The 10469-nt window shown below is 36.8% G+C and overlaps 1 long non-coding RNA gene across 2 annotated transcripts; it reads left to right on the top strand.

Annotated features, from left to right (window-relative positions):
- The first annotated feature begins 590 nt into the window (after positions 1–590).
- LOC104107878 (uncharacterized) lies at positions 591–9617 on the top strand. 2 transcript variants are annotated; one of them, XR_011410389.1, is made up of 5 exons: positions 591–906; positions 2429–7776; positions 7909–8003; positions 8118–8186; positions 9359–9617. It is a non-coding gene; the product is annotated as an uncharacterized lncRNA (long non-coding RNA). The 2 variants fall into 2 exon arrangements; XR_688890.4 differs by having other exon boundaries at positions 9255–9617.
- The last annotated feature ends 852 nt before the right edge of the window (positions 9618–10469 follow it).

The raw sequence follows: 10469 nt of genomic DNA, 5'->3' as shown, positions 1-10469 counted from the left end.
TATGATCGTATCAGGGAGCGTCAATATGATAACCCCCATTTGTTTGTCCTTAAGGATACAGTTCAGCACGGTGATGCCAAGGAAGTCACTATTGGAGATGATAGTGTATTACAGATGGAGGGCAGGCTATGTGTACCCAATATAGATGGCTTTCGTGAGTTGATTCTCCAGGAGACTCACAGTTCACGGTACTCTATTCATTCGAGTGCTGTAAAGATGTATCAGGACTTGAAACATCACTAACTACTAGAAAATAATTTTATTGGAACGGTTATTGTGCAACGGTTTTGTAACTGTTACAATAGATCATATATTGGAACGGTTTTAACCGTCCCAATAGAGTCAAAAGGCTTTTGGGACACTTCTGAAGAATAAACGTTCCAATAGTATAATAACCGTTACCAAAAGTAAATATATGGAGACGGTTTGTAAAGGCGATGCGATAGAGTTACCTATGGGAATGGTTTGATAAAATAAAAGTATATTGGAACGGTTTACTTTTCCCCCTTTACTTTCCCTCCTACATATTTATTAAAAAAACAAAATAAATGACCCCACTAATATTTTAATAACTCTTTAATATAGAAATATTCCGTCACTCTCTCTAAACTCTCAAAACCTTGAAGACCGTCTCTCTCAGCCTCAACCTAGAACACATCACCATCGACGAACTCTGCCGGCCAGCTCCGGTGAAGGACGACAACTGTCGATGGATGACGACCAGTTTCGGCTAACATATGAGCAATCTCCGAGGTAGGCTAAACCTTGAAGACATCGGCTCTCTCAGCCTCAACCCAGAACACATCGACCTCACCATCGACGAACTCTGTCGGCCAGCTCCGATGTAGGATGACAACTGCCGGTGAATGACGACCAGTTTCGGCTAACATACGAGCAATCTCCGAGGTAGGCTATCGATTTTTCCCATGTTTGATGTTTGTATAACTATTCGATTTTCGCTTTTTTTTCCCCTTATGTTTTCTTTATCTGGTAATAGTTCTGATAAACACATTATTTTGCTTCTGCTTTGTTTATATTACATGATACATTTGTGATTTCTAGTTTGCAAAATTGGGGGATTTATTTGTTAGGTTTTGATTTTCTGTTTGAAACCATGAGATTTTCTTTATTCGATGTTTGCTATCGATGTTCGATCTTCGCTGTTCGCTGTCTTGGTTATTCAGAAAAATTGTTTTGCTGCTCCTTTTTTCTTTCTCTGGTAATATTTTTTAAAAACACATTCTTTTACTTCTGGCCGATTATGCTTGTGCTGCTTTCACTTAAAATTGTGTGATTCGTTCATGTTTGAGCTTTTGTCTAACGGGTAATTGTTTGCCTTCACGTCTATTAGACATTGGGGTTATTCTTCTCAGACAAATTGCTTGCCTTTCTAAATTTTCTTGCTTGGTAAAAATGATGCTATCTAATCCTTAAAATCCATCTAATAAACTTTCGGAAGTAGAGATTTTTCGACTTATAGGTAGTTCGTCAATCATACTCTCATAGTTGTAATTAATATCTTAGTGCAAAAAACGAAAAGCTATAAGCATTTTGTGCAAGTTGTAAACTGTTGAGGTCTTTTCTTTTTAATTACGACCTAGGAAATTAACTTACCCATTTCCAATTACATATTTTGTCCAATTTTATGATGTTATTTGGTCACAGTATGTCCTAGAATAGTAGAACTTTCCTAGAACAGTGAATATCCAAACCTCTTTCTAACCTCAAGTCCTTAAACTATTATATGTACAGTAAACTTTTAAGCAAATAAAAGGGACTATGGATAGAAGACATGGAAACACCTCAATTACAAGCAAATGAGTAGACTGTTTCTAACATAATTGTTGCTTCATGTCATGTATTAGCATAATAATTGCATTATGGTGAAAATAAGTTCATCACATAGTGATCCTATGAATCTTTTGGAGAATAGAGCTCCTTTGGAGTAAAGCAGTGATGTTACAGTTAGAGATTAAGAATTAAATTATCCCATGTCCTTTATCTAAAAGAAACTTTTAAAGAGTTGAAGTTATCATGAATAAGTGTATTAGTATCTATATGAATACGAGTGTATAGAAGTACAACTTGTCCACCCAAAAAAGGAAAATATTATATAACTAAAAACAGAAAGAAAGATAAATCTAGAAGTTCAAGTGCTCAACTGAAAGGATGGTTACTAGAAAGTTGATTCATTTTGCAGTTTCAGGTTTGCTAAGTAGTATCTGAAGTAGTTTTAGATGCCTCATCTTATTTATGAAGACGATAATGTGCAGTAATTATTTGAAAACTGTGACATGTATTTGGAAAATGATGTGGTGATGTCCCTACTTGTCTTTGGTTGCCCCATTCCTCATGTCTTTCCTCCTCTCTTGGACATCATCAAACCTTTGCCTTCTTATTTTTTCTCATGGTGCTGCTCACAAATTAGCTACACAGAGAAAGAATATAGAGGTCGTTGAATCTGTTGTTGTAGCAGGAAAATCTGATCCCGATAGGAAAGTCAAGCACTTCACACTGGAGGTAAGTGTACTTTTTCCTTTCTCCCACAACATAGTATCTAGCTGCTTTCCTCAATGAGTGTTGAGTACAAAGGGCCAGTTAAATTTCCAAGCGGAACTGCAAATTGTGACATTGTAATCTCTATCAAAAGAAAGGTGGAGAGATGTGATGTATCTGAGCGTGTTAATAAATGGAATGCTATTTTGATGATATAGTATACTTCTGTTGATGTGTTGAAATGCTGCATAATGTGGTTGCGGCCGAGTGCACCACCATTCCTTCTGCTAGCCCTTCTCATCTCTGTCGTTTGTTCCCCCCCCCCCCCCAAATCCCCAAATATGGAAAATGAAGGGCCATATTTGTTCTGATCATGTTGCTTGTAATTTAGGCGTAGTAGTAGTTGTTGTAGGAGTTCTTCATCCTTAGTTTCTTGTCCTGTCTGATGAGTGTTTAGAATTCGGTCTCAATACATCTTCTAAACCAGATTCTGCTCATTTATTATAATTGGCATTTGTGACTTTATAATCATAAGGGTTATTAGATGTGCATGAGTGATAGTATATGGTATGGTATGTATATCGTTGTCTTAGAGTAAATATTCAGATCTTTCTTGTTCTCTCTCTCTCTCTCTCTCTCTCTCTCTCTCTCTCACACACACACACACACACACACACAGAGACACACACACACACACACATATTGGATAGGCATGCATTAGGCAATAAGCTGGTTCCTTTTCTATGTTAAATGCTTAATTCTGGCAAATTTGTAGAAGAAACCAAAAAGGTAGAAAACCAGAACTAGAAGTAGTAACTCATACAACTTAGAGTCGTCGGTTTAATGCAGCTCAATTGATTTTCTTGCATCTTCATACCTGCTGTTTAAATTAGATATACCAGATGAATATAGGTACTTAGACATAAAACAGGATACTGGCAGTTTGCTGGGAAAGAGATTAAGGAATCATAAGTTTACCATACATATTATTTTTCTATGCTTTGTACCTAAGATAATATCATATTAATTTGGAACCTAAAGAATAAACCCCTATATTTGCCTAGCAAAAAGCTTCGTGATATTATTAGGATTACCACTTTATGGACAAGGCTTTCTGAACTTGTAGATTATTTGTTGATCATTCAACCCAAAGATTTGTAGTTCTAAGAATACAGTTTCTAGTAGAGGGTAAAAAAGAAATGAACTTAACTACATCATCTTTCAGATGACACAAGACATATCAAGTTGTGCTTAAAAGCAAAGCTAACAGCAGAAGGTGCTTAAGCTATGTATATACACCTTTTTATATGTCAATTGTACATCTCCTTATGTATGGAGACATTAATCAATTTCTCATTTTGCTTTCATAAATATCAGAAATTATAATTTGTTGCAATAGAGAATATAACCGTTTCAATAGACCTAGCAAATAATAAAAGTAGCCCCTAATAGCCGTTACAATATGTTATAATATCTGTTGCAATATGGTACTGATAATTGTTCCAATATATCACAAAAACCGTTGCAATATGTCATGAAAACTGTTGCAATAGACTTAAAATATCGGATGTATTATTATAATAGAACGGTTTATAACCGTCCCAACAGAAAAGAAAACTATTCTTATAGATAGAACAATGGTAGTTGTCCAAACCGTTACAATATCCCTATATATGGAGACGATTTTTAAACCGTTGCAAATAATCGTTCCAATAGACCTATTGTAATGCTGAATCCCGGAACGCGTCCAAATCCGTCCCAATAGCCCTATAGGGACGGTTAGTGTATCTACTGCAATGGTTTTCGAAGGGTTGCCATAACTGTAATTTCTAGTAGTGACTATTGGTGGAGGCGGATGAAGAAAGACATAGTGCAGTATGTAGCTCGGTGTCTAAATTGTCAACATGTGAAATATGAGCATCAACGACTGGGTGGATTGCTTCAGAAGTTAGAGATTCCAGAATGAAAATGGGAGAGGATCACTATGGATTTCGTTGTTGGGATCCCACAGACTCAGAGGAAGTTTGATGCAGCTTAGGTGATTGTGGAAAGATTGACCAAGTGAGCTAATTTCATTCCTGTGGTTACTACTTACTCTTCGGAATAGCTGTCTCAGGTCTATGTTCGCGAGATTGTCAGACCCCATGGCGTACAGGTATTTATCATCTCTGACTGGGGTACACAGTTTACATCATGGTTCTGGAGGGCAGTACAACATGGGTTGGGTACTTGGGTAGAGTTGAGTACAATATTTCACCCTCAGACGGACGAGCAGTCTAAACGCACTATTCAGATACTGGAGGATGTGCTTCGTGCGTGTGTGATAGATTTTTGGGGTGCTTGGAATCAGTTCTTACCACTTGTGGAGTTTGCATACAACAACAGTTACCAGTCAAGCATTTTGATGGCTCCGTATGAGGACTTGTATGGTAGGCGGTGCCGGTCCCCAGTGGGTTGGTTCGAACCGGGCGAGACTAGGCTATTGGGTACAGACTTGGTTCAGAATGCCTTGGAAAAGGTTAAGTTGATTCAGGATCGACTTCGTACAGCTCAATCTAGACAGAAGAGTTATGCAGATCGGAAGATTCGTGATGTTGAATTCATGGTTGGTGAGCGTGTATTGCTCCGGGTTTCGCCTATGAAGGGTGTGATGAGGTTCGGGAAGAAGGGCAAGTTGAGCCCTAGGTATATTGGGCCTTTTGAGATTCTTGAGAGAGTTGGAGAGGTGGCTTACAAACTTGCACTACAATGCACTACAACCTAGTCTCTCTACGGTTCATTCGGTATTCCATGTTTCCATGCTTCGGAAATATCACGGCGATCCGTCTCATGTGTTAAACTTCAGTTCGGTTCAGTTGGACAAGGATCTATCTTATGTTGAGTAACCAGTGGCTATTTTGGATAGGCAGGTTCGAAAGCTGAGGTCAAAGAACATTGTTTACGTGAAGGTTCAGTGGAGGGGTCATCCGGTCGAAGAGGCAACTTGTGAGACCGAGCAGGATATACGCAGCATTTATCCACACTTATTGATAGCATCAAGGACAAGGATAGAGTTTTGGAAGCTCCAAGGCCATTTACAAGATCTCAAACTAAAGAGTTGCACTCTAAGGTTGCTGGACTTCAATGGCAAATAAAGAAGCTTTTAATTGTAGAGGAAGAGCTCAAACCCAAAGTAGATGAATTATCCAAGTTTTATAATTATTTGGTGATCCAAATTGAAGTCCAAGAGGAGGAGATTGGGCCACCAAATCAGCCCTTGAAGTCCACCAAAGGGGCTCAAAATGAGCTTAAAAGAGGTCCAAAAGGGGGTATTTCAAAGGGAGCCCAATTGGAGTCCAAATCAATGGCCCAAACTAGTAGTTTTAAGGTCCAAATCTGCCCAAAAGGGATTTGGCCGCACCCCACCTAATTGTAATGACTTTTCTTACTCCTTAGCAATCACCCTACCTAATTGTAATGACTTTTTATGCCTTAGCAACCACCCTACCAAATTTTAAGGACTTTTTGTGCCTTAGTACTCCTATAAATAAGGAGTTCTTCTCATTCATTGAGACACTTCATTATTGATTAAGTATATCATACTTTGAGAGTTCTTTTGAACCTTTGTTACTTGTGGTTTGAGATTTATCTTTCAACCTTTACTAGTTCATAGTTCAAGGTAGTAAGATTACTTTTCTAGTGTGATATATTTGATTTCTTTGTGGTATTCTTAGAAGGCGATTAATACTAGTTATTAATTGTTGTCTCAAGTTACTCGTAAAGCGGTCAAGATCCGAATCTATTGTTTTGATTTTCTTTTAAGTAAAGGCGTTTGATTTCTTCAATAAATCAAGACGTTGTTGCTTTGATCTTGTCAAGGCTATATAACTTGCGTTCTTGGAAGTTCTTGGAATTCTTTCCTTGAATTTTTCCATATCCTTTATTTTCTGCCCTTTAGTTCTAGTTGTTCAATTCCTTATTGTTATTGCTTCCGCATTTACTTTTCAAATTCTTACTCTAGTTTGGATTCACCGACCTTGTCGTTATCACTTATTCACCAGCTCAGGTACTTTTTCTAACTCCGTTTGAGGACGAACATTTATTTTAGAGGTGGAGAATGTGATGACCCAAAATGTCACCTTTAAAGTTAATAATTAATTATATATTCTAAGACCTCGAAAAGTACTATTTATCATTACTCGACTTGCGTGTGCAGTCCGTAAAAATTTCCGGAAAGTTTTTATTTGAGAAAAAATGGATAAAAAGGTGAATTAGAGCTTTAAAACTCAACTGAGTTGACTTTGGTTAACATTTTTAGCAAACGGACTCGGATCAGTTTTTTAATGGTTTATGTAGGTCCGTATCGTGATTTGAGACTTGGGCATATACCCAGAATCAAATTTCGAGGTCCCTAGCCCGAGAGATGGAATTTTAATGAAAACTTAAAAGTTTAAGTTCAAATAGTGACCGGATGTCGAATTATGTGCAAACGATCCCGGAATAGAATTTTGATGATTCCAACAGCTCCGTATGGTAATTTTTGGACTTAAGAGCGTGATCGGAATTTTATTTGGAAGTCCGTAGTGAAATTAGGCTTGAAATGGCTAAAATAGAAATTTAAAGTTTAGAAGTTTGACTGGGGAGTTGACTTTTTGATATCGGGGTAGGAATCTAGTTCCAAAAATTTTTATAGCTCCGTTATGTCATTTATGACTTGTGTGCAAAATTTGAGGTCAATCGGACTTGATTTAATAGGTTTCGACATCGAATGTAGAAGTTGGAAATTATAAGTTTCATTAAGCTTGAATTGGAGAATGATTCGTGATTTTAGCGTTGTTTGATGTGATTTGAGGTTTCAAATAAGTTCGTATGATGTTTTAGGACTTGTTTTATATTTAGTTGAGGTCCCGAGGGCCTCGGGTGAGTTTCGGATGGTTAACGGATCAAAAATGGGACTTAAACAACTGCTGCAAAGTTTCTTCTGCTGAGCAATCGAGCCCAGAAGTCGAGGGCCATGATAGAAGGCAAGCTCGAAGGCCACTGATCGAAGGCTCAGGATCGATACCATGATCGAAGGCCCAGGCTCGATGCCATGACCGAAGGCCCAGGCTTGAGCCTGTGATCGAAGCCACGATTGAGGTCTAGGCTCGAGGGCCATGATCGAAATCACGATCGTTGCCCAGTTCCGAAGGCTGCTTGGGCAGGTTTATAAAAGAGGGCATTCGTCCCATTGGCCATTATTAACAAACTGGAGCTTGAGCAGAGGCGATTTTTAATAGATTTTCAAGGAAAGACATTAGGGTAAGTGATTCTAACTCGGAATTGGTCCATATACATGAATATATCATTATTTTCGCCATTTAATTAGTGTATTAAAATGAAAATTTGGAAAATTTTTAGAAATCTCATAAAAACGAATTTTTGAGATTTCAGTGTCAATTCGGAGTCGGATTTGAATGAAACTGGTATGGTTGGAATCGTAATTGAATGGGTTATCAGATTTCATAAGTTTTGCCGGATTCCGAGAGGTGAGCCCCACGACAATTTTTAGCTAATTTCCGATTTTATGGAAAAATATAGTATTTTCTTATGAAATTGATTCCTATAATTTTTGTTGACTCTATCGAATTAATTATGACCAGATACGAGTCGATCGAAGTCAGAAAATCGAGGAAAAGGCATACTACTTGGTTAAATTAGACCAAGTTGAGGTAAGTGACTTGTCTAACCTTGTGTGGGAAAATTTTTCCCTAGGATTGGTATTAATTGTAATGTGATGAAAGTCGTGTACACGAGGTGACGATAGTATACACACACTAAATGTGAATGATTATATTTTTTAAAATTGTGTAGATCACTGTTGCATATTAATTAAATTATTAAATCTTGTTATATTCACCATCATTGATTTGATTTATATACTTTAAATTTGCTTGACCTTTTCCTGCTAATTGTTTTACCTGTTTAGTTGAAACTTGGTTTCTTTCATTTTGTGAATTATTTGAAGTGAAATTTCTTTAAATTAAATATTATTAATATGAAGTATTTGACATTTTTAAATGTAGTATTGAAGCAACATATTAAAGATTTTGAAATATTATTTTGTTGAATTATTTATTCCTGAATATTTTTGTAAGATTTTCGTACTCATTGTGATGGAGCCGTGAGCTTTTTATTGTATAAAACTTTTATTGATGATTTATGTTGGCATGAGCCGTGCGCTCTTTATTGTAGAAAAATATTGTTGTTAAAGTATTTTGGCAAGTTAAATTAATTGAGCACTTGAGGTGCAAATTGTGATATATTGTGATGTTGATACACATGCGGTGGTATAAGGTTTGGGTATTGAAACGCATGCGGTGAGATAAGGATGGCATGATATGCGTCGCTAGTAGGAGGAACTACTAGAAGTCATGCGGTGTGATAACGATGGCTAAAACGCGGGATGCTATTTCGAAAAAAAAATATTTTCTTTAAAATAAATTGTGAAGGCTCCCGCGGTGAGATAAAGAAATGAGATTTTATGAATTTATTTATCATTTGGGACTACGAAGCGGTACCTCATGAGTGCCCTTGTTGATATTGATTTATTGTCGTAGTTGCCTTTGATTTTGTTGTGATTTTTCTTAAAGTTGATTTTTTTTTTGTTCCACGAGGTATTATTTGCCATTATTTGTGTAATTAAATGGTGACTTACTACTTGATTCATTTCCATTGTAAATTTATTTTATTATATTATGAAATATTTTACCATGCCATTTATTATTATTTTCTTGTAGGGCCTGACCTGACCTCATCACTACTCTACCGAGGTTAGGCTTGGCACTTACTAGATACCGCGGTGGTGTACTCATACTACGCTTCTGCACATCGTTTTGTGCAGATCCAGGTACACCTTATCAGACCAGGCATCAGTAAACTAGCTGTATGAGAAGACTTCGAGGTATATCTGCCAGCGACCGCAGACTCCGGAGTCCCCTTCTATCTTACTATGTTGTCTTCCTTATTTGCTTTAGACACTGATGTATAGAGATATAGAGAATAAATTTTTAGAAGCGTGTGACTTATTTCTACCGGGTTTTGGGTGTTGAAATTGTTTGAATTGTAGTTTATTTATTCCATATATTTATTATTATTACGCATTGATAGGCTTACCTAGTCTTAGAGACTAGGTGCCATCACGACATCCTACGGAGGGAATTTGGGGTCGTGACAAAAAAGTAGTAAAATAATATCAATACTTGAAAATTTTAAAAAGGAATTAACCATATTATAGTAATTTTCTCGTCAATGCAAAGTATGAATATTGAAGCAGACGGTACAATGTATGAGCTAATAACTCGATGAGAAGTGACCCCAGTCTACTACTGTAGAAATTGAAACGAGTAAACTTTAGGTTTTATAAGTTCTTGGTCTTCATGGGCTTGGCCCAACTAGCAATGATACACTTGCAAATTAGTTCATTGGGCTAAAATTCTGTATACCTACATCGATCGTATAAGGTAATTTGACACAATTCTGAACGATTTTTGTTAACATTGTTTTTTCTTGTTTACTGAACGATTTATGGCAAAGATAGCTGATTTAGAAAAAATAGGAAAGGAATCAAAGATGAAAATTCCTCAACTGGAAAATACTTTGTTATTTTAGAGTCCACCGGGACACAAGAAGGGGTTGAATTGCGTCTTGCCCGATATGCGTGATTTTAGAAAACCTAGTTCTTTGAACTAAAAAATAGACACAAAAAGAAAGTAAAATACGAAAATTAAATAACACAATAATTTTACGTAGAAAATTTCCTTGCTCAAGGGAGTAAAAATCATGACCTATCCTACTAGGATTTACCTCTAAAACTTCATTAACTTCAAAGAGCAGTTTTGGGTTACAACTCTATAACCAAGAAAACTAACTCTAGTGCCCTTTCCCTACAATCAACTTAACTGTAGCTATCCCTTTCTATGTGCCTCGGATCACCACGAGTATAACAAGACATC

This window comes from Nicotiana tomentosiformis, chromosome 8 (genome assembly GCF_000390325.3).
Source record: "Nicotiana tomentosiformis chromosome 8, ASM39032v3, whole genome shotgun sequence".
Classification (NCBI taxonomy): Eukaryota; Viridiplantae; Streptophyta; class Magnoliopsida; order Solanales; family Solanaceae; genus Nicotiana; species Nicotiana tomentosiformis.
The sequence above is the reverse complement of the archived record's forward strand: the minus strand, read 5'-3'. Positions and strand labels throughout refer to the sequence as shown.